At 30.5% G+C, this 25,811-nt stretch overlaps 1 long non-coding RNA gene across 1 annotated transcript; it reads right to left on the reverse strand.

Annotated features, from left to right (window-relative positions):
• On the reverse strand, positions 1-3,574 carry LOC143052624 (uncharacterized). The gene is made up of 4 exons (XR_012971187.1): positions 3,455-3,574; positions 2,890-3,017; positions 1,052-1,192; positions 1-421 (listed from the first exon to the last, which is right to left on the reverse strand). It is a non-coding gene; the product is annotated as an uncharacterized LOC143052624 (long non-coding RNA).
• Positions 3,575-25,811: the final 22,237 nt, after the last annotated feature.

The following is a 25,811-nucleotide window of genomic DNA, read 5'->3' on the forward strand; positions in this document are numbered from 1 at the left end:
TATTAGGATACTTTATTGTCACAAAACACTGAAATATCTTCCGTGGAAACAAAAAAAATCTACAAAGAATGAATTTTAGTTAAACCATCCTTTCTTTAGTTTTTCAAAATGAACTGTGTATGTAATATCAGGATACGATTCCGGACAGCACGCATAATACAACTCATTCCTGACCACGCTTGTATCTATTATATCATAGCTCTTGTGTTGTTGAAAGTTTGACAAATCTATGACATGGCTTCTGTTTAGTAAATCAATTTTAAATCCGTCAAATGTCCATGATCCGAACTTGAAGGTGCATGTAAATACATCCTGGAAATGTCGACAGTTATCGACCTCGAGACGTATTGGCTGGCTATAGTAAACAAATCCTGATTGTTCAATTATTGCGTTTGGTTCAAATCGTATCCTTGTGTCTGGACTGGAAAAAAAATTACAAGTGTAAGGATATTATATGCTCGATTTGGTGGTACAATTTTGTAAGATAGTCATAAAAAGTAAGTGTTAAGATAAAAGAGTGTAAGAGATCATAAGTAACATAGAAGATATCAATTTGTATAGTGAATATGTAATTAATAAGGCGGGTCCTTTTCTAAAATATTTCAAGCTTTTTTTTTTCTTTTTTTTGGGGGGGGTTACATTTACTAAATGACAGTGAAGCCTTTCTCATCATAACAAACCACTTTTAAGGGGCTCGTGGTGGATACAAATTATTTTCTTAAATATAGGATTTTACTATTTTTTCTATAAATAAGCTACATACTATTTTTAATACATACATTTTGTAAAGAAAAGTAAACGAAATGTTCAAAAATGTACAATGTTCCATTATAACAAAATAAAATGGTTATTTTATTATTCGTGATTTGCCTATATTCTAATTGTATTTTATGATTCACAATCATTCAACAAGTTATATATGTTTAAGTCAAGCAAGTATATGTATGTATCAAACATGTGTTACAAGGATCTGAAAAAAATCATTTGAAAAACAAAAAAAAACTTCTTATCTCACTTATTATTTTGATTTCTGTACGAGGAAGTTACTCACTTGTCGTATAGAACAATATCAGGTGTCCAATCAAATCAGTGATATTGGTAACCGAATTTTAGTTGGAGTAGATTTCCATAGAAATCGTGGATCTCTCCATTCTGTACCCAACCATGCGTCAATCGTCAATTTTGTACCATCCTGTATATATATATATATATACATATATATATATATAAAGATAGATTAGTCTAAATTGAAAACTACGTTGAAACCTATGATTGCGTTAGATAAAAACCGCATTTTTTACAGGCGTGCATGTAAAACGAATTTCGTTGTAGAAGAGTCTAAATACAGCACAAAAAAAACATTTTTTTCAAAAGACCAAAACAGTGAAAAAGTATATTTAAACAAAACGCATTTGACTAACAGGTCGAACAACTGATGTTCTTTAACCCTGCTAACTGCCATTGGCGATTGCCAAATAAAATTGATCACAAGATGTACCAAAATAGATCTACATATACCTTAATACTAAACAGAAAACAATAAACTTGTGGCCAAATTGTTATGCACAAACATAAGGTGTCAACTTTTTTTTTAACACCAGATCCAGATTTCGACAATAAATTTCTTTTCAGTGATGTTAGGGGTCGAAACGGTATTTGGAAGGCCAGTTAATTTACTCTCAATTTAAGATAGACTCTTGATTTTCAGAGTCAATATTGGATGAAATGATCATATAAACTGGATATTTATAAAGTAAATAACATATACAAAATGTCCTCATAAATTATAATTACATATTGTCTGATATTCAAATACACTAACAACCAAGTTCATATTGCTAGATTGCTAAAACGTTTAAGAAAAGTTTTATCTAAGAATTGAATGCCTCTTTTTGCAAATACATTGTATTTTCAAAATGTGTGCACGGTCAACGCTTTTACAACCCTATGAAATTACTAAAAGATATATTCAATACATATAATTACATTTTTACATGATTAAGGAATAACGCGAGATTGCAGTTACGCAATCAGAATAACATATTACAATGAAACATACATCTATTGTAATTATTTAGAAATAATTTCCTCGACGGAGTCAATTATTCACAATCCAAAGTGTTAACGTAGAATTAAGGTCAAAGAGTGCCTTTATTATAAGTTTTCTTCGTCACAAACAATAGCAACATTATTTTCAGGATGCTTTTTTATGACAGATCTAAGATTTATTCTTTTTGAACTTTTTATATCATTATGAAATCAACAAAATTTAACAAATTGCGTAGATATCAATTCGTATATTGTGCAATCTGTGCTGTGCCCTAAACTATTTTTGTTCGTTGTATTTGCTGTTGGTTTCCTGTCGCATGAACGTACACACTTACATGTATTTGATTAAATTTCACAGACAAGTTAAAAGATTGATGCTGTAATGGAAGCAATAATAAGATTAAAATTAATGCCACAGCTTTCCCCTTACTGATTTTCTAATTTTTTTTTAAAGTAACGTATTTTTCTCTATTTCATCGTTTGCACATTTATCTGTTTAAATTGGAAACTCTATTTAATCGATTTCGTTGTCTGAATACAATAAATAATGTGTGTATGCTTTGTTGACTTAAAAAGACACATAGTATCGGAAGGATCAATAGTATTCTGAGCAACTGCAAACGACGAGCTTTCGTGTAATAAATTGATACCTTTTATCCCTTCTGAAGAGTTTTAAAACTTTGATATTTCTGAAGTCCATGCTTTCAGTCTTTTTAGCAATTATTTGATAGAAAATGAAACCATTTGTAATGGTAATGATAACTGTAATAATTAAGCGATTGACGATTTATTACATGACTTTGTAATTAATAGATTACAAATGTAATTCTTAAAACTTACAAATTCCACAATTCGAATTAGAGTCATGTCGTGCTTAACAACAACAGTTTCGTTGTCTGTTGTTCCAGGATATGCTAGTTTATTGTAATCCTGCAGTAATGTTGATATTAACCTATCATCTATTACACCTATATAAGAATAACAACAATAGAATTATCAATATATGGTCGGCATTTTCATCGAAGGACATTTACATCATAAATTTGTCTGTCTGTCTGTTTGTGTGTCTGTTAATCTGTCTGATTGTCCATACGTCTGTCTGTTTGTCTGTGCGTAGCAAATCGCGACTGCCAAATTTATCAATCAATTTGCATAATCCTGCAATCGTACCTCCGATTTAGTGCACAAATTGATAGCAAATAACAAAGATACCATCGCTAGGATTAATGTAGTAATATGTCAGCTGATTTAACGATAAAAGAATTGAACGTAAAAATATATGCATTATCTGTTGTACATAATGATTCTCATTGCTATTTCAGTACATTATTATGCATTTAATGAAACACAAAGAATCAGAAGAAGTTTCTTAACTATTTTTATGATCAAGTTTTATTTTTCCTACCTTTAACAACACATGGAAGTATTACAATTAAAACTAAGGTAATCAACATATGTGTCTTCATCTTGTGGTCCAATGTGGAAACTATACTGCAATTGGGAAATGTTAACGCAACTTTTCAAAATAATGTGAACATTTGGAATATATAATCTGTCTAGTAATTATTATGACATTTAGAATATGGCTTTTAATAACCTGTGAAATAACTTGCAACTGATACTTATAATGATGTTGACATTTATAATTTAGAAAGGACCTATTATTTCTGTTGTTATTTTTGTCCCTATGAATGTAATGTTCCTAAACCTTTGATTGACATTTACACAAACAGTGGAAGTGTATATTATTTCTATCCAACTCTGAAACTTTATTAGAAATAGTTTAGTGAATAAAAAGTACGATAAATGGTGTGAATGTCAATGGATCAACGGGTCATAGGTGGTCAGGATCAATGGTCTAAACATATCATCTGTAGTGGACACTAGCCTTTAAACAGGTCAATGATTTTCTGCAATAAAACACCCTCAAATGAAACCTGTGTTCATGAAATATTCAGAAGTGCTGAAGTTGGAGTGAAAAGATCAACACTTATTTAATAAATCAATAACACATACACTATCAAAGACTTTCTGGACAAATCAGTATCTATTAGGACGTCAACAATACGCAAATTATATACAGCGTGTGGCGCTATTATAAGGCTTCTATATGACAAATTTAAACAACGAAGAACAAAAAAGCAAACCATCCTGATAAACACTACAACAACAAAACAAATAAACCCGTACGAAAACTTACAAACAGTTATATTGATGACGCATATTTGTCAGACATATTTAGTGAGCACATGTACGTTTTAAAATAAGCATTACAATTTGTTGAATACAGGGGCCTGGTTTTCGAAAGTATCTTATGACTAAGACATGTCTTATGATGGTCTTAGGACATGTCATAGTCATAAGATATGTTTTCGAAAGTGTCCTAAGTTACGATTTGTCGTAACTTATGTCGTCAACTTAAGACCTCTTGCGACATGACTTATGATGGTCTTATGATTGTCAACTAAAATTTTAATTACTTTTCATGACTTTTTTGGCATAATTTCATATTAATTGTAATAAAAATATTTGTTGTGTTTCTCGGTTAGCTAAATAGTAAAAATTAAACACTACGTGAATTAAAATTTGAATCTCCTGCGACATACAATTTGGAATTCTTTTCTAGCTTATGGTTTTGTACAATACATATACATATTATTTCGTTCTTTGTATATGTAATAGTACTATATTTACGTATGTGCACGGGCATTTCTTTAAGCGGGTACTCGATGTACCGAATCTAAAAAGTATTCACAGTTAAATAACAATGCATGTATGATGATACACGAAAGCGAAGTTCAAGATTAAACATATATTACAAACTTAACAAATTTAAACAAATTATGAACTCATATTTCAATTCCGTTTTGTATAAAATTTCAGGTTCATTATAATGAAAAAAAAATATTCGTAAATATTAAGAATAGTAATGACTTATATGTTCATACTTTTTCATTTTCATTCTTATATTTTATACTTTTAAAACATTATTTAAAATAATAGAAAATAATGTTCACTTATGACAGTCATAAGAGCATCATAGCTATGACTCTCTTAAGACAGCTTTGATTTACATCATATGACATATCATATGATAGTCATAAGATGATCATAAAATATGTCCTAAGATATATCTTATGACATATCTTATGAATCTTTCGAAAACCAGGCCCCAGGTTGATTTTATAGAAAAAAAAACATCCTTGTGTGGTATTAGGCTAGTATTGAATGTTATTCTATTTTTCGAAGGAATACGTTCTTTGGGTTTATGATACTGACTTATTTTTTATTTTTACAGACAATTTATGGTTTTTCGTCCGAACATGAAAATTTAATAATAATGTTCATCAATGATCCATAAGTTCAAATGACTGTGAAGAGTAAACTTAGGTGATACCTGTGAAAATCATGCAGATGGTGATTACTGACATGTCACAGAAGTTGTTATGTTTGCCCTATATCATAAGAACTTCGGTAAATACGTTAAATTCTTTCTTTATTTTCCCTGTATAATGTCCGTTGCCATAATAACCATCAAAACAACATTTTCCTGAATATGTAAAAAATATACACCTTTGAAATTTTAAATGGGTCAGTTTAAAGTCTAATGGAAATTAAGTTAACCAATAAAAAATCAGGGATTTTACATTGTTAATAAACAAAAACCCATGAAACTATTCCAAAACGCTAAACTTTGAATTTACAAAATTGTTTGTTTCCTAACAACTATATAAAAATGTGTTAAAATTGAAAAATAAAAAAAATAAAAAACTCTAAATTTAAGTCTGCTTGTCTCCCGAGACCAACAGTACCATGACATGTCATTGACAAATTTTTGAAAGAAAACAAAGTCCTGGTTTTTTTTTCATACAAAAAATAATTTTAGTAAAAATTTGTCAATTTTCACCAAAATTTAGATTACCAAACAGATAAATAATCAAATATTTGGAACTTAAAAGTTAAAAAAAGTGCATTTAAATGTGCAATTCTGACACATTTTTGATAATTTTAAACGAGCATTTTATGATAAATGAAGATTTACTTGTACGAAAACTCATCACTCTGGGTATAGTGCACCCTTTTTTTGGGGGAGTGGGGAAGGAATAATTAACATCACAATTATAAAATTTTAAACAAAAAAGTGGTATCTTATGTGTTTACTGTTTCAATATATTTCAATTTTCAAAGACTTATTTTGTACGTATTAAGGAAAAATTTTGTAAGGTTGTTTTCAATGGCAACCAAGTATCAAAAGAAAAATAAAAACACTGATTTTCATACCATACCTTCTTCATCAACAAAATATGAAGACATTTGAAGAGGGGTCATCAATCGTCCATCAGCAGTACCTGCATGATTCTTACAAAGACAGGTACTTAAGCAATTCTTAACAATTGAACTAACATTCATTATATAGTGCATATTTTATGTAACACTATGCATACTGTAAACTGTGAATTTATGCTGACAATTTTTATGTAATCAAAAGTTAATCATGGAAAATGTGATGACAGGCTGTAGTGTTAACATATTGAAAAAACAGTAAATATCAAAGTTGACAATTTAAATTACTCATTTATACTGCGGTGGTAAAGTAGACAAATCGACATGTTCACAATTAAAAGGAAATTCACAGCTAAGGTTAACGGGTCATTAAATTGATATCTAATTACAGCCTTTTTCCATAAATGTCCACTTGCCGACCTTTCAACACTTTGCATCAAGACAACTTTCCATAATTGTTAATTTGTTGATCATTAAATGTTTGAAGGAAGACTATAATCAAAATGTAAATGTGATTTGTCAAACATTGATTTTTTTTTCTTTCTTAAAACATACCTTTATTAACAGATTTACATTTTTTTATATGTATATCTAATACCTGTACCTGATTTTAATCGCGTTAACTTAAGTCTAGAACAGTTATTATGGTTACTTGTGTTAGTAAACATGTTTTCATTTATTCGAATATATAATTCATGCATTTACCTGTATGACATTTTATTCTAGTTTTCTGTGTTTACAAAATATCTATAGAAAAATGGTACTATTTATTCTGCCATAGGCGACAATACTAACATTTTCTAAATTAACCACTTTTTATAATAAAAAGGTGGATGAAATAGTTATGTGTGGTGTTAGTACTTTATTATTCTGTTTTAAAAATTAAAGCCATATAGTATCATGACCAACTTCCAACGGAGCTTATTTATGTTATCCATGCCCACCGTCAAATCACACCAAATTTATGAAATTTTAGAAGTTTTTTCTACGGAGCCCTGGAAGGGACATTTTATATATTTTTTTAGTTAGATCCAACTAGGAACATACACTCATTTATTTGGTATAAACACTTAAGTTTCAAAAAATGGTCCTCAATGCTCTTCAACTTTGTACTTTATTTTGCCTTTCAATTGTTTTGAATCGAGCGTCACTGATGAGTCTTTTATAGACGAATCGCGCGTCTGGTGTAGTAAACACGTTTTATAGGCCAGAAACCTGTGATAGTTATAGAGTGTATATGCATAAGCACAGATGAACAGCTTGTTCAGTACGAGTCGAAACTATGTGATAATTCAAAGACCAAATATCGTCGATATGGAGACGAATACTCAGGTGAGTGGTCATATATAAATAGATGTTATAGGGAAAAAACAACGACATATTAACTTAAATGAAAAGTTTTTCACTAATGTTTTGTACGTTTAATTCGGGTTGTTGTCTCTTTGACATATTCCCCGTTTCCATTCTTATTCAATTTCGATTTCCAAAATTAAGTGCTAATACGGGGGAATAAATTAACAATCCGTTATAAGTGAAAAGTAATCCGTTTTACGGACGATAATCCGTGGGAACGGATAAGAAGTCTATGGGAACGAATAAGAAATCTATGGGAACAGATAAAAAAATATATAACATGTCCCTTCCCGGGCTCTGTACCTTTCGAATAACTTCCTTCACCTGCATTTGGTACAAGAATGCCAACCTTATGCTCGGAAAATGTTATAGTACCGTTTTCCCTTTGCATGGAATATACATTTGTGAAATATTTAAGGAATATTTCCAAAATATTTGTTTTTAAAGGATTATTGATATGCCTTTGTTCTCTTCTGTTGTAAAACACATATAAATTGCATACATGTTTGCCTTTTATAAATATTGAATTATTGATGAATCAATGAATTGATTCAAAAACGTGTAAATAAGCCACTTGTCCTGCGTTCAAATCTTTGATATTAGCTATGGTTAGCAAACATTTTTTTAGGAGATTTTTACGATATAGTAATAGATCATTCCATATGCTGTACTTAACAATGCGCCAAACGTAAGATCCTTACCATCCTGTGTATTTCTTAATATAAGTAAATATTAAAGTGTTAACTAGGTACACTTCTTCTGGTATCACTTCATTGTGGTGGAAAATTTCGTAAAAATACGAAAAAAAAATTACAAAGAGAAATAAGAAACTACCAAAACGGCGATGTTTTTTCTCTTTTTTTATTCTTTATTCATTAGATTTCGAATGAATAGTGGGACAATTTATAGGGGTAGCAATTTACGAAAAAAAAATATTGGTCATCACAAGAGCTTGCAATGCTCACAAAACCCTCATTTGGTCGAACATTGTGTTTTTATTAATTTTCTTCATTTATTGTGGGCTGTGCCAAGGAAGAAATTACATCAATATTCCATATCTGAATATCTAATATCCCGAATGCATGATAATGCTAGATGTTTGGTTCTGTCAAATCATTATAGACCGGATATTATTAAAAGTTTGAAATTTATGTAGAAATCATTTCCTTCTAATAATACAGTGTTAATGTTGCCCCCTAAAAGGCGTGGTTATTGTTTTGACTGTCTAACTACAGTTAACTCTAGTTGTCTCGAACTCGGTTGACTCGAAATTTCGGATGAGTCGAAGCAAGGGTTGTGTCCCTTGTTCTGTCAAACTTTCGGTTACGTTTGAGTGAAATATTTATCTGGTCAGGCTGACTTCGAAATAAAGAGAGTCGACTGTATTTTGATCTGATATTCACTGGTTGGACTTTTGTAGACGAAATGTGCGTCTGGCGTATCAAACTAACCAGAAAGATAATAATGTTCTAGTCAGAGGGTTATTTGGAGTCGTTAAATCAAGGACGTATACATGGTATATTAGATTACATTAGGTTTAATTAAATTAATCATTGTTATTAGACATTTACTATTAAAAAATAAAAATGTTAATTTTTTGAAATTTATACGACTGTTACGGCCCTTTAAGACATATTTGATATATTTGTTTCTATTGATTTTTGACATCGAAAACAAAAGTTAAATACACAACAGAAAATTTTTATCAGGATAATTGAGACTATAGGAGTTCTTGTTGTTTACATTATCGTAACTAGACGAAAATATTTGTTTGAAGCGCGCATAATTGTAGTAGCGAGTGAATCCAAATCTAACGATTTGCAATATTTTAACGAGATACCACGAGACACGAATCCTCGTTAGTTATACGTCCTTGGTTGAATTTATCCACTATCCTTTATTCTAAAAACTCAGTCTAGATCATCATAATTGAGTGTAATGTCTTAATACAGAAAATAATGTGAATACCTTGTGACCTTCTAATTCCCAGTATAAATGTTTTTTCTTAAAATATACTGCTAACGTATGGATTAAGTGTCATATCCCGTCTAAATAATTTTAAACTTATATAATTTTAAATACAATGCTTTTTTTTTTTCTATTTCAATTAGATATGTTCTATAATTTTATTATTTTATCGATGTATAAATAAATAATTCATCAGTCTTTAATGGAAAAATAATGTTAATTACAAATAAAATAGATCGCGTTATTGAGTAAATATTATAAACTTTAATTGATTTCAATTTGGTTTCTTTTGAATTCCATAATTCCATAGTCTTAACATTTCCTGAAATTCATATTAATTTTTTATGGTAATAGTCGTGATTCACATTAAAAGCTAGCCAAAAATTTAAAAAAAAATCTGTTTACAAGGGATATAGTTATGATACTGTTGTAAAGTCATTTAAGATGGTAATTTTAAGGTTTTATCATTAATTCAGGTCTTCGGCTGTTGTCTTCTCTATGGTTAGGTTGTTGTCTCTTGGACACATTCCAAATTTCCATTCTCACTTTTACTTTGCATCGGTTTTATCATTAAATCAAGTCTTTGGATCGGTAACAAACACTTGTATGCCAAACAAGTTGGCCGAAGTATTTACAATGATTGGAGCTGGCATATCAGTTATTGTCTGTAGTAGTTTGTTAGTCTATTTTAAACAATGTCATTTTGTTAAGTGCCTTATGTTACATATTCTAACATCGTAACCCTTTAAACTGATTTTTTATGTGTAGTTGGTTTATTTAATTTTGATTGATTTATATGATTCAGATTGAAGTGCGGCGGCTTCCATTTTGTTGAACTAGTAAATATGTTTGTTTTGGATCCGGATGAAGCCTGTCTCGAGATGTGATATTTTTTTAGCTGCGTTAAAGACCATCGGTAGTCTTGGAATGTTTTTTGCCATTTTGGTTGGTTTTTTTTTTTGTCTAATATTGCCCAAGAACATGAACTATTCAAATAGGCATTAAAGGAGTAGGTCCAGTAAGACCCTTTTTGGCCCCAAAATATAGCAATTTTGAAAAATTTTGCAAATTTAATCTTTTAACTATTTACTGGAAAGTAGAATGCTTCTGCTACAAAAATATGGGCTGTTTTTGACAATGCAATGCACATATATCGGGTACTAGCATCATTAAGTCATGCTAAATTACTGAAAGCTGCCGCATTCGTGTTCATTCATAATATTGACATGTTAGTTGTATTTGATGATAATACATAACATATATGAGGATGAACACGGATGCGGCAACTTTCATTTTTGATAAAAAAACATCTGAAAAGTGACGTTTTTTGGCATATTTAATAGATTGCATATTTAAGCTTGAATCGGAGCGTTTTTAATGACTAAATCAGTTAAAATATATCACATAAACTAATTGAATAATTCAAATAGACACTTAAGTGTTTTAAAAGTGTCCATAATCTTTCGTTAGATGAACCTGAAATTTGAGGCCAAAATCGGCCCTTATCGGACCTACTCCTTTGTAAGTAGTTCATATTCTCAAACAATTTTTTAATAGGTCAAACGTATTAAACATGTTCAATGTAAAACAATGTATGCATCATATATTTCCTCAATTAATTTCCTCTGTAAAGATATTGATTTTACAACCGAAACACTGAATAAAAAGGTTCAAATACTTGAAAAGAGTTGAACTGTTTTTTCCTTGGCAAACCGAAAGCATTTTTATTATTAGAGGCGTGATTAATTGTCCTTCTTTTCATTCCCCGATGCTGACAAATTCACAAAGTTTGAATCAAGCATATAGATTTAAATCTGTATATTTTGAGATTTAAAGTCAAATAAATATCGTTTAAAACAGCTTATAGATTTCAATTTCACCCAAAATTCACGAAAACAGTAGATCTGACGGCGGCATATCCTACCTTTGTTATACAAAAGAAAAACAATACAAACACTATCAATTTGGTTTATTGTCATCTAGAGTATCTTATGTTATATTGTTCAAAATTTGTGACAAAAATTAAAGCAATATAAATATAGGAAGAATTAAAGGCATGGTTGATACTGTGTTTTTTTGTTTTTTTTTCATTTTCCAAATTTGGTAGTAAATGTCTGTCAAATGACATTTCCGCTCTTTCATAACCAGTATTAAAGATTACTTTTAGCAGACATACTTAGAACAGAAAATTAAAGCAATTTATAGGTGACGAAAACGACTCTTTTTTGTATGACTCCTCTAAATCATTTAGACATTTCAGTTGTTGCCCAGTCAAACATAAACATGTATAGGTCACCGTATTTGTCTCACCTAAAAAGCTATAGAACTCCCGCCTAGGAAAAAAACAACGTTTCATTCCAAGTTGTGAACGGAAAAATCATTAACCTAATTTATAATAAATATGTGAAACTGCAATTTACAGTTTACCCAAATATTTTGATAAACAGGAAGTTGTTGAGTGATTAATCTGAAAATACATCTCACTGTGTATAAACCCTATAACGAAATTTCAGGAATCATTGTAATGTAGTTCCTGAGAAAAATGTGAAGAAAATGTTCACCTTGGATGTTATGTGTAAAATGTTGTAAGTGTTCTGTGACAAACAGGACGATGTTGAGTGATGATTCTAAAAACGTTTTACACAGTTTAGTTGACTCATAATAGCCCTGAAAACTAATTTCAAAAATCGTTGAAATTTAGTTTCTGAGAAAAATGTCACAAAAATGTTTGAATTGGATGTTATGCGTAAAATGATTTAAGTGTTCGGTAAAAAGAAGTTGTTGAGTGGTGAATCTTAAAACGCATCACACGGTTTGGCTGCATTATAATTATTATAATATTATGTTGTTTCTGAGAAATATGCGACAAAACAAAATATCCATAGGACTGATGGACGGACTGACGGATGGACATTTGGATGGTGGGACAGACAGAGGTGAAACAGTATACCCCAACTTTTTTGAAAAGGGGGTAAATTAAAACAAACAATTACTAGCATACCAAACAGCAAGAAAAGAGGGGCGAAAGATTAATTTTATTACTACCACTGGGTCGATGCATCTGCTGGTGGACTTTTAGTTCCCGAGGGTATCACCAGCCCAGTAGCCAGTACTTCGGTACCGGCATGAAAATACGGATTTATTGTGTTATTAAAATTTGCTGTTACAAAATGATAGAAATTATTATAAATTAAGGAATGTATCTCCCTCATGCAAAGCTCTGATTCCTTTCACGGATTTTGCTATACTTTTTTGGACCTTTTGGATTATACCTCTTCATCTTTTATATAAGCTTTGGATTTCAAATATTGTGGCCACGAGCATCACTGAAGAGATATGTATTGTTGAAATGCGCATCTGGTGCAAGAAATTGGTACCGTTCTTTTTTTAATACTTGAGGTACATTCAAGCTCATAGAATAAAAATAATCTGACAACTCCATGGATAAAAAAAGAAAAAGACAAACAGAAAAATAGCACTACCAAGACATAACATATAAAATTAAGGACTAAGCAACACAAAGGTTTTATTTGATTTTGAGTGAAACGATTTTATTTTAATATATATTTCAATTCAGTGTATTACTATGTCTTAGCTTTGCATGCAAATTTTCATCTGATCTGTATAAATAATTATCGTGGTCGCAAAATAATGTAAGGCAGACCGTACAGTATTTCAATTAAGAAAAGACTTTGTCTCCTACGTTTTTGTCGAATAAAATCTGCCTCAAAAATCTGTAAGTTTAACATGCAACAAAAAAAATATTCGAAAATTAAATCGTGCTGCTGTAATTTTGAAATGTATTGAACACCAAATTCGACTTATAAGGTTTTACATTACTTTTGTATTTATATTAGGTTGTGAGTTTGTTTTCGAAATAAGTTTGAATATACTGGTAAACATTCTCTTCAATGTCTAGACCATATCCATATTTCTCTATAATCTGTCTGGTGTAAGCAAAAAAATTTACCAGTTTGAAACTTTATTGAATTGTGTTCAAAACTAAGAAACTTATACAATTTGTGAAATTTGAGGTAGGAGATTTATCCTGGAAAAGGACGGGATTTATAATTCTTCAAACACACGCCCTCTCAGGCCTTTTTTCAATAATATATTTATTAAGAGTTTTTCTCCTCGCGAGCACACCTGTAACTATATTTGAAAGAAAGGTTTGTGTAACTTCTGTTTGAGTAAGTTACATGTCCTTGTATTGTGACTGTCATTTTTTTTCTTTCTTGTGTTGCATGTATAGTTAATGCTGTTAAGACCTTTAAGTTTTTTTAGATGCTGATATAAGGCTGAGAGTCAACTCTGTTAAACTTCTGAATATGTACGCATCCAGAATATCAGAATACACACATTGATTGCTGTAAGGGCAAAACATCAGCATACAGGGTTTGCAATAAGATAATATAATTGAGGATGGAATTGGGAATGTGTCAAACAGACAATAACCCGATCATAGAACAGACAACAGCGGAAGGCCAGCAATAGGTCTTTAATAAAAGTCTTTTTATAAGGTATTAACAAGACTATGCTTATTATTTAGGACATCTTATGCAATTCAAGTACGCATGTAGATCTTTTATTTTTTGAAGTTTGTCAGCCGTTTGTATTTTTATTTCAAATACTAATAACTCCAACATATTACTGTTGTATGATCATTCAACATTAATCCCGTTCTAAAAAACGTTAATCAACCTTATATGTAACGCAGCGTTTACAAACAAACGGCCAAGATATATGTACATTAAAAACTTGTATCTGAGATGTTAAACAAAAAGTCATTTAAAAAAAAAATATTAGTCCTTGACATTTTTAAAAAACATTTTTTTAAGTACAACATCTAAAAAGATTAAAAATGTAGGTAAATATCTAACGTCTTTTAACAAACAAGATGTAATCTTCAAATAGAATGTATTCCACTATATATGAGAGTTCAACACTAAACTAGTTTAATCTTATAATTCTTATAATTCAATTGTATCTCTACATCTCATGATGTAATGAATAATATATATTGAATAATATATTACACGAACATCAGGGGAGTTAATCCGTTTTCGGGTATCATTAAACTAAAAAAAATTAAACTAGGGCAAAAAATAACAAATCATGGACAGCAGTCTATACAAAAACAAAGTCTGAGCAAAATTAATTCCATAAAGTTCAGATGAGTCTTATATCTTCACCTGTGTGTTGGTTTAATTCATTTCGAGTAAATCTCATAGGAAACGTTTTTGTTTATGCTACCTTGCTTTACAGGTCTGTCTTTCTCGTTTGTATTCGTTTAAATTAGACTTATTATAGTCGCATAAATTATGTAGTTGACCAACTCAATTGGACGTATCATCATCTGCCGATTTCCGGAAAACAAAACATGACCGTATTGGCAAAGTGGTAGTATCGACGAAATTGATGTTGATCAGGTGATATTCGTTGGTATAAAGCGAAAAGCAGCAGTGTTAACAAACGCAATAAAGATGCATTTACTTTTTGCAGTTTATCTGCTGTATAGATGTGTAATGACCTCGACCTGGCATAGATTTATTGTATATCTAATCAGAATAACTGATATAACTAACCTGTGTGCACTTAAATGCATCTTAAACATTCATGTATATTTACAATTGTTTGTAATATATTCATTTAAACCAGCTATTTGTGGTATTCAAAGATTTTTTGTGTTGTTTTTTGTTAAGCTATCGATATTATATAATATTCGACTGATAAGGTTTTACATTTCTTCGGTTTTGTCATTAGGGTGTAAGTTTGTTTTCGAAATTAGTTTGAATATACTGTATTTCACCTTTTTAATGTTTAGACCATGTCCATATGTCTCTATAATTTGTCTGGTTCAAGCATCAAAATCAACCAGTTTGAAAATTTAACTAAATTTTATTCAAAAGAAATAAATTTATAAAATTTGTGAAATTTGACGTAGTATGTTTATCTTCAAAAGGGACGGAATCTATATTTTTTTAAATACCCGACAACTCAGCCCTTTTTTAATAACATTTTAGTACGATTTTTCCCCGTGTATATAGCTGGGTTTTTTTTAAAGATAGGTTTATGTACCTTTTGTTTGAGAAGTTACTTATACTTGTATTGTGACTGTCGTTTGTTTCTTGTATTGTGTGTATAGTTTATGTTGTGAAGACCTTTTAGTTTTTTAAGATGCTGATATAATGCTTATCTAAGACTGAGAGTCAACTGTGTTCAATTTCTGAATATGTGTGCATCCAGTATATAAATTTATGTCAGCATACAAAGACTGATCGCTTCATAGACAAAACATCAGCATGCAAGGGTTGCATTGAAAATATCCTTTTAAGGCATTAAAAGACTACGCTTATTATTTAGGACACATCTAATGCGCTACAAGTACGCATGTAGCTGTAAGTTTACTTATTGAAGTTTGTCAGCTATTTTTTTTTTTTATTTCAAATACACTCCAATATATAACTGATGTATGATCTTTCAACATTAATCCGATCAACAAAAAAAAAACGTTAATGAATCTTACATGGAACGCAGCGTTTACACTGACAAAAGGTCATGGTATATGTACATTAGAAACTTCTATCTTAGATGTTATACTTATATAAGAATTCACGTAAAAAAAATTGTTAGTCCTTGATATATGTTTTTTATAATTTTGTTTTTAAGTACAACATCTAAGAAGATTCGAAATTTAGGTAAATATCTAACGTTTAACAAACAAGACGTTATCTTCAAATATCATGTATTCCATTTAATATGAGAGTTCACTACAAAACTAGTTTAATCTTATAATTCTTAAAATTCAATAGTATCTGTACAACTCTTGATGTATTTGAATGGATATATTACACGAACATCAAGGTAGTTTATCACAATGAACTCCATTTTCCGGTATCGTTAAACTCAAAGAAAGATTAAATCAATGCAAAATATAACAAATCATGGACAGCAGTCTATACAAAAAACAAAGTCTAAGTAAAGCTAAACCCATAAAATCCAGATGAGTCTTATATCGTCAACTGTGTGTTGGTTTAATTCATCCCTAGTCGATCTCAGAAGCGGACTTATTTTTATTATGCTTACTTGCTTTACAGATTATGACTGTCTTTCTTGTATGTTTTCGTCTATATTAGAATATTATAATTGTATAACAAGCGCATAAATCATGTAGTTGACACGCCAACTTAATTGGACATATCATACTCTCCCTATTCCCGAAAGCAAAACGTTACCGAATTGGCCAAATGGTAGTATCGGAGAAATTGATGGTGATCTGGTGATATTCGTGGGTATAATGCGAAAACAAACGCAATAAAGATGTTATGACCTCGATTTGGCATAAAACTATTATATATTTAATCAGCATAACCAATATAGCTAACCAGTGTGCACTTAAATGCATCTTAAACACCCATGTAAATTTACAATTGTTCATAATATATTCCTTTAAATCAGCTATTTTAGATAACTTTGATGAGTTTTTTTTTAATCCTTAAAGAATAAGAACAGCTTTAGAATTCAAAATAGTAAAATATTCATAGAATTTTGGCTTTTACATGTAGACAAATAGTAAATCATTTTAATATTCATTAACTAATCACATATATGTGTACATCTGACATCGACAATTATACTGGATTCAATGTTGAAAGAAAGGTGATACTTTTGAAGAACCATTTTGTGAAGATTTCATAGTGATATTATGCAAAACAATCATCTATCTTTTCTTATTATACCGTATGAATAATTAAGTTGTAGAATATATTCACTCAATTACATTCGCGTTTGAAAAGTAAGAACAACAACTTTCAGTTAGGGGTATGAATTGCCACCAAAGTGTCATAATCTACAATTTCAAATATAAAGCTACCTAGTTAGAATTGCAAATCATTCCGTGGATGATTTATACTATTTCAAACCTACGTGAATTATTTTTTTAAGTATTATAAGTTGCTTGAACAATGACGAAGAATCAGTAGTGCAATAATGGGAAAGTTGAAATGTAAGCTTAAACACAAAATTGCATGACAGAACAAGCACTAAAAATGTGTCCAATATATACATCTATTAAAAAAATCTCATTGATTCGAATAGTTCAAAATTGCATTTGTCGACTACTTAGTAATGTTCAGAGGAATCATTTATTGGAGGCTTGAAGTGCTTGGTTAAATATGTTTTTGCAACTTCATTTTTTTTAATTTGGTCTATAGACACAATCAGGTCACATGTCTTTTTTTATCTCTAATAAACCAAAATTTTGACAACAAGATATCGTTTACTTAAATACTGTACTGAAAATAAATACTAATCAGTAATTTAACTAAATACACATAACTTGTGTATTAATACAACTTATAAAAGCTTAATTTTCCAAAAAAAAAAACATCGAAGACAGGCTTGTAAAGTATAAAATGATTTTGAATTTTGTCAATCGTGGTTTTTGCATCAGTTTTAAATTGCCAATACAATTTAATTCAAAATGAAAGACATTTTTCAAATCAATATAGAAAAATACTCCCGAAATGCATTTCGTTAGTTTACAGTCATCACGTGACAGTCATGAGGACGTTAAAACTTGAAGTTCTAAAGTCTATTTTTATTAAATACGTAGAAGTATTTGTTTAATTCATATATAATATATATAGTATATAAATTAAAATTGGTATCTCATTTAAGGTGAACTTGCCCAAAGGAATTTACTTACTTTACAAGGTGTTATCATTATATATATATATATATATATATATATATATATATATATATATATATATATATATCCCCATACATCAAATAACATATACGTTAACGTCTATTTGAAATCGAATTCCACAACACAACATGGAAGACCCCGACATGACATGATAAAAGGAAATCAAACACAAAAAAAAAAGAACCAACTGCTTCGTGTTTAAAAAAAAAACAAAAAAGAAAAATAAACAAAAAGAAGCAAAAAAATTTAACACTGACAAGGAATAATTATAAACAGATTTTAGATGATTAAACATGTTGAGGGGTTTTTCTTCAATCTTAAAATGTTGTAACAGCATAACAATTCATAAATCTGTTGAATAGGGCTTGCTTGACACATCATATCGATACAAAGCACATATACCTAATATTTGGATCCCAATTCATGTTACATTATTTTATTAATATTGTTTGGGTTGCTCACCAAATTTTCTCAATATAACGCACCATAATAAATTGTCAAACAAGCCAGAGGTGTAACCAGCTTTAACCTATCATTTTCTATTGTGTTCTCACTTGCTTCGCTCCTTATCCTTCTCCTCCTCGTCCTGACAAAATACGGATTATTACTACCGACGACAGACTGGCACCAGGCTTCTGTAAGAATACCCTACTTATAGGACCCGACGTAGTCAGTGTCGTGTTTTATAGGTAAACCTAACTGCAATTAATTGACTGGAATCGGATATTGATATGGTACAAATCGCTCAGAGCAGTGATCGAGCTGCTAAATGACAGACGTAAAGGTGACCAGAGACAGATGAGATGGTGGACTAGGAAGAAGTATTCATGGCCAGTAGGAGACCCTTATGGCTGAATTTGTGCGGTGAATCCAGCTGCATTTATGAACTTTATAAGGGTAGACCCAAATATGACTTAGGAACTGCAACATGTCGTTGTCCAAAAAATACGAAAAACACCATCGTTTACAGAGAGACCTAATCAAAAAATCACCGATTTGAATGATAAATTAAAAACTTAATTGGAAATGATTTACGGATTAGACAATTGCAATGTGGCGATTTGTACCATTCCGTATCAGACCGTTTTTATTCGTATTAATTTTACTTATATCGCAACTAACCCTTTTTATACGCAGTACCAACGCATCAACACATGTCGTTTCGTATTAAATCGTGTGATTTCCGTACTTAACCGCTCTTACCGTAAGAATTCATTTCACTCATGTCGCCAAATGAATCCCTTCCAACTTCACCCGTGGTAGATACGCAAAAGCCCATAGTCACATCGTTGTTCGTCCGTATTGGATCCGTATCAGATTGCATTTCCAGAATCATCCGTGATATTTAATCCGTAGTGGAACCAGCGAAATGTCTGAATGTGTGATCTCGTTATAATGATATTTTCTCTATGTTTCGTGTGACGCCCTTTTAGTCAGCTACCGTTTGTCTTGACAAGACCAACGAATGTACCAAAAAACACACAAAGATCGTATTGCAAACTAATAACCTTTTGAGATACTTTTATAAAACGGATTAAAAAGCTTACATTCACTTAATCTAAATTGTTGTGTTGAAAATTAAGCCCGACTGTACAAATGAGGATATGATATCCCTTGAAAAGATTTCCACAAGAACAGCCACACTTTGCAGTTTTATATACAAAGGAATGCAATGCATGGTGCGATAAATGTTCATTTATCAACACAATCTTTTGAATTCAATGAAACTTTCAATTTCTAATTAATTTCCAAACTAGACTGCTGACTTTTTTATTAGGAATTTCTACGAAAACGTGCATGCTCTTAAACAGATGACTGATAAATAAGACCAATTAGGAACAAAATGTGTCACTGGGTGTAATTTAATTTATAGACTACTTAATTTCATATTTCCAATGTTCTTATACAATTTGTATTTAAATTCATACAGTTGACATTATAAAAGAGAAAGCATAACATATAATAAAACAATATTGATAAATAAAACCATGACTAATAATGCCACTAAGAGCAAATAATAACCTAATGCAATAATATTGTTTTCGCTGTACAACCGTGGGAATTCAAAACATGCAATTATTTATATACAATATTGGTAAGTTATAGTCTGTATAATTTTTATTGTCAGTAGGGTTATATAATCGTCCATATAAAAATTGATAATGTATTCATTCATTCAAAATCATACAAACATGAAATGTATTCCACTGCCGTTATCTACATACCAGATTTACACTTTCGTTCATTGAAGGATCAAATATATCTACATCTAAAAGTGTTTTTATTATCTAGATATAGGAAGATGTGGTGTGAGTGCCAATGAGACAACTCTCCATCAAAATAACAATTTAGAAAAAATAAACCATTATAGGTCAATGTATGGCCTTCAACACGCAGCCTTGGCTCACACCGAACAACAAGCTATAAAGGGCCCCAAAATTACTAGTGTAAAACCATCCAAACGGGAAAACCAAAGGTCTAATCTATATAAAATTTAAAAAAAGTATATATTCTACAAGACGTATTAAACATAAAAACTAGTACATGTATTGAAAACTGTGGTTTTAAATTCATATTGTTCAGTGTATGACAGCTAAACACATTTTACTGCCCTGTAAGCATTTCGTATAAAACATCCATTCAATGCTTGCATATTTTACTACCAGCTGGTATCCCTCTATAAGTTCACATGTCTTTGTTTTCAAGTGAAAATTTATACCGATGCAGTTGTTATCTCTATCACAAACCAAGATGCATAGTATCAAGCTATTTGTAGATGTTGTCTGTAGTAAATTCATGTTCCCGTAAGTGGATTTCAAGCCACGGTAATGACCAGATGTGTGCGCTGAAAAAAGTAAGAAATGCTCGGATTTGATTTTGTTATTTAAAGTTATCTTTCTGGTATGCGACAAATATACTATTCATGTTACTTTTATGATATATTCCAAATTTTATTTGGTTGTTCCAAAAATACTGTTAATTACTAAGATCGTATCGTTGTAAAAATGATGGAATTTGATGCGACTGACAAATAAGTGAGAGGTTTAGCGCTATAACACCAGGTTCAATCCACCATTTTTTTACATCTGAAAATATCTATACCAAGTCAGGAATATGACACTTGTTGTCCAATCGTTGGCTGGGTTTTATCATTTGATTTTACCAATTGATTGGGGACTTTCCGTTTTCAGTTTTCCTCGGAGATCAGTATTTTGTAATTTTATTTTTTATCCATAATTTGGGAAATCGCTAGGGACTGACAGTCAATAGAAAGAGATCAGTATGTGTTAATGACATTTAACATGTTTAATGTCGTAAATTGTGTCCGCGATTAAGTACGGTATTTGTTATCCAAAACCTACCAAAAACGACAATTGACGAGCTTATTCAGCTTATTTTATATAATTGAAACATAATATTGGCCAGTATTTTTGTTGATATACATTGTTTTGTTGTTACAAATATACTTGTAGGAATAAAAAACGGTATTTGATTTGAACTGTTTCAACATATTGATATAATATGAGCTACAATAATGCATTTGAAGGCCTTGCGGAAATCATAATTGATTAAGTTTTGTATAGAGCCTGACGTAAATTCATGTGTTTTATAGGTGTTTTCCGAAAATCGTCTTTTTTATGGGCAGTGGTTTTCTTTTTTGAATTGTTTATTACTAGTCAGTTTGGGGGAACTCTATATCTTGCTGCAATATGTACACAAGGCTACATATTGAAGGACTTACTTTGAACAATAATTAACAACTTTTTCGTAAATTGTAATTTGAAAGGAGAGTTGTCTCATGTAGTAAAAAAAAATATGATAACTTTCTTAATCGGCTGATACAAATTGCTCGAAGTTTATTTTACCAAATACATTTTGTATATTTGACTGTTTATAAAATTATTCTGTAAAATATTGAAATGAAACATTTTATTATTTATATCGCTATCGTAGAACCTTTTGCATAGTTCTGAACATGAGTGAAATATGAGCAACTCGATATTAGACAACTAAACATCAAGTATAAAAATGTTTGCCGCTGCATATTTGATTAATTCTCATGTATCTAAATGTTCAATTTATATCCAAGTACAAGATTAGTATTTATATGTCAATGTTAACTAGTTTAGTTTAAATTTTTTAGTCTGTTTGGTAATCTAATTTTGGATGTAACACGTCTTCTGATTGACTGATGTTGTTTTGTTAATCAGCTCATAGACATAGTTTTGTCATGTGACCGTGACGTCATCAACGTTTTTTCACAGTTTACTCCGGTTTGAACTGGAATTTGAAATTGAGTTATGTTTTATTAAGAAATTACTGTAATATTTTTTTCTGTCTATTCGAAAAACGTGTAACGTCAAAATGTGGTTCAGAAAAAAATTATTACAGCCATTCCTAAAATAATAATAATAAAAAATTAAGAGTAAGTTTGTGGAACAGCCTTTAATTCATACTCATACCTTTCTGACTAATAATCCATGTGGCATCATTTCCCCATCCTGATCGGACTCCAATACCACGAATGTCAAATGTTTCACCACTCGTCCAATCAAATACTACCATTCCATTATAATTCCGAAGTACGAACCGACCGTCTGAAGGCCATGATAAATTGAAAATTTGGAATGCAGTACAACTTAGTAGATACGGAGTTGAATAGTGGGGTGCACTAAGTATATTACCAGGACTCTTTGTCAACCAAACATACGAATTAAGATTGGAATTCCCACCAATAACAATCTCTAGAAACTTTGATGATGTCAATGTATATGTTTCTGATAGTAACATAAAAACATTATCACATGCTTTAATAGCAAATATTAAATATCCGTTTGTAATTTCAGGAAAATCGTATGTTGACAATTTTGTATAGTAATTATATATATCTGGTACATTGTATGAGTTGACATTACCACTATTCAATGTTTTAATCCACAAATTGTCAAGCTGTTGCCCTGTGAATCATAAATAAAAAAAATGTTTAACTATGCATTTTCTTATTAAAATTAAATACAGATCAATAGAAGTAAGCTTTCACATAAACATCATGCAGTATACATGCATTTAAAGTACTGTGGATTTATTATAATTCGTTAGATACCAATTTTCGTGGGTTTCGTGGGTACAGGAGAACCACGAATTCAAATGTTCAACGAATAACGTATTTTCGATATGCTTTGAATACAGAGATTGGCATTACCATGAAATTAAATATCCACGAATATGTAAACTTTCAGGTATCAACGAAAATTGATACCCACAAAAATAAATTAATCCATAGTAACATGAGTAACTAGAAGTAAGAAAACATGGCATGAGTCCCAATGAGACAACTCTCCATCCAAGTCAAAATGAGAAATCTTAATTTTCGAATTTAACTGTAGACATTTCTGTTTAACGGGTAATCTTTCCATTAATATTTATAATTAAAACTGAATGGATTTAATTCTACAATTTAATTTTGCATACAAAACTTAAAATATTATTTTTTTTTTTATTAATTTTGGTAGAACACAAAATTTTAGTTTCAAATTTAGGCGCACTGAGTCTTATGAGGTCTTTCCACTTTTTCGTGGAAAGACCTATTGCTTTTCTTCTGATTATTATTTTTTTTTTCTTCCACCTAATTTTTTTCCTTCGCTATATTTTTGTTTCGCAATATGTCGCTTAGATATTTGGAGTATGATATCGAACAGTTTATATGCTTTTACAACTGACACCGCTTAACCGAATACTTTCCCATATAAGAGTTATCTCCCCGAACACTGTTTTTCTTGTGAATCCTAAGGCTTCGCAACCGTATAAGAAACCGACAAATTTATTTTTCCAAATTGCTCGTTATATCCTCAGGATGTTCTGTTTTATTTTGACCGAGGCCGTATAGAGTTTCCATATGAGAGTTTTTTCCCCTTTTATGTTTGATATAAGTAATATGCATTTCTAACTGGTAAACCATAAGTGATAGAGACCTAGGGTTTTTTGATTTGAGATCATTGGTCCAAAAAAATGAAAAAAAGGCCAAGGTCAAAGGTCAAGGTCATATTCTACATTTTGATTTTGGCTTATTTTCACGTATTTTCAAAAACTATCCAACATATTGACAAATTATTTTGATTAAATTGTTTGTTACGACATGTCGTTTATCATTTATTTGGGTTAAAGGTTCGTAGACAATAAATGGGAGTTTTCGCCCTTATCATATCTTGAATCATGTGTAAAGTGATATAACTTATCAACCATACATTTTAGAGACCTAGGGTCTTTTGATTTGAAGTACTAGGTAAATGACCTTGAAATTGAGGTCAAGGTCATAGGTTAATTGGACGTTCTAGATTTTGACCTTTGCTTCAAATTCATTTCTATACAATAATGATAAAGCCATTTGACTCAGTACTTAGGTAACGAACCAAATGACTTTTCAAAAAGCAAACAGGAAGTGACTTATGTAAACCGGAAGTAGCTCTTTTTAGACTTATTCCAATTAAAAGTGTATAGAAACCATATATTTTTGGAATCAGCTAAGAATTACCTTTCATTTGACACTTGAAATTACATTTGTAACCGGATTTTAATATTTTCAAATGAAAATAAATCGTTAGAAGTGGAAAGACCTTCAATTGTTCTCTGAACAATTGGTATTTAATTTTTTTTATTTTTCTTTTACCAATTTGATAGATTAAAGTGTTGACTTTCCTAATAGTGAAAATTATTTAAAATGTGAACGATACTAGTGGGACATTCAAACTTATAAGTCGAAAAATAAACTGACAAATCCATGGCGAAAAATAAAAAGACAAAAAGACAAACAGACAAACAATAGTACATTTAACACAACATAGAAACTTAAGACTGAGCAATACAAAACCCACCAAAACCCAGAGGGTATATCAAGTGCTCTGGTAACTTTAATAATCCTGCTCAACATGTTGCACCCGTCATGGTTCTCATGTTTGAAAAACAATTAAAACAGGTAAGAAAGGAATACATGAATATTCACAGAACAAATGAAATTGACATTATTAGAACAATACAAACACATATATTTGTGTGACTGATGGGCTTTCATTAGTCACACATGTTGATCATGTCATCATTCCTTCTAATTCAAACTTAGCAACACAGTTATGTGTCTTCACTATTGACAAAAATATATATTATTATTTCTACCGCCTGACATAATTAGAATGAAATGAAAAAGGGTCTTGATTCAAATTCAGAATATCCGCTTATCTTTCATTGGTACCAATAAAAAGGTATGTGTTCAATTAATAGACTACATCTGAAAGTGCTTCAATAATGTATCTTTCTTTTACACGTCATGGAATTTTAGTAAAGCTCTGACAATATTGTCGTCACGATATAGTACATGGGGTAGACTAATTCTAAATGAAGTCTTAAAAGAATAAGAAGGATATACGAAAGGTTTTCAGAATCCAATATA

This window comes from Mytilus galloprovincialis, chromosome 11 (assembly GCF_965363235.1).
Source record: "Mytilus galloprovincialis chromosome 11, xbMytGall1.hap1.1, whole genome shotgun sequence".
Classification (NCBI taxonomy): domain Eukaryota; kingdom Metazoa; phylum Mollusca; class Bivalvia; order Mytilida; family Mytilidae; genus Mytilus; species Mytilus galloprovincialis.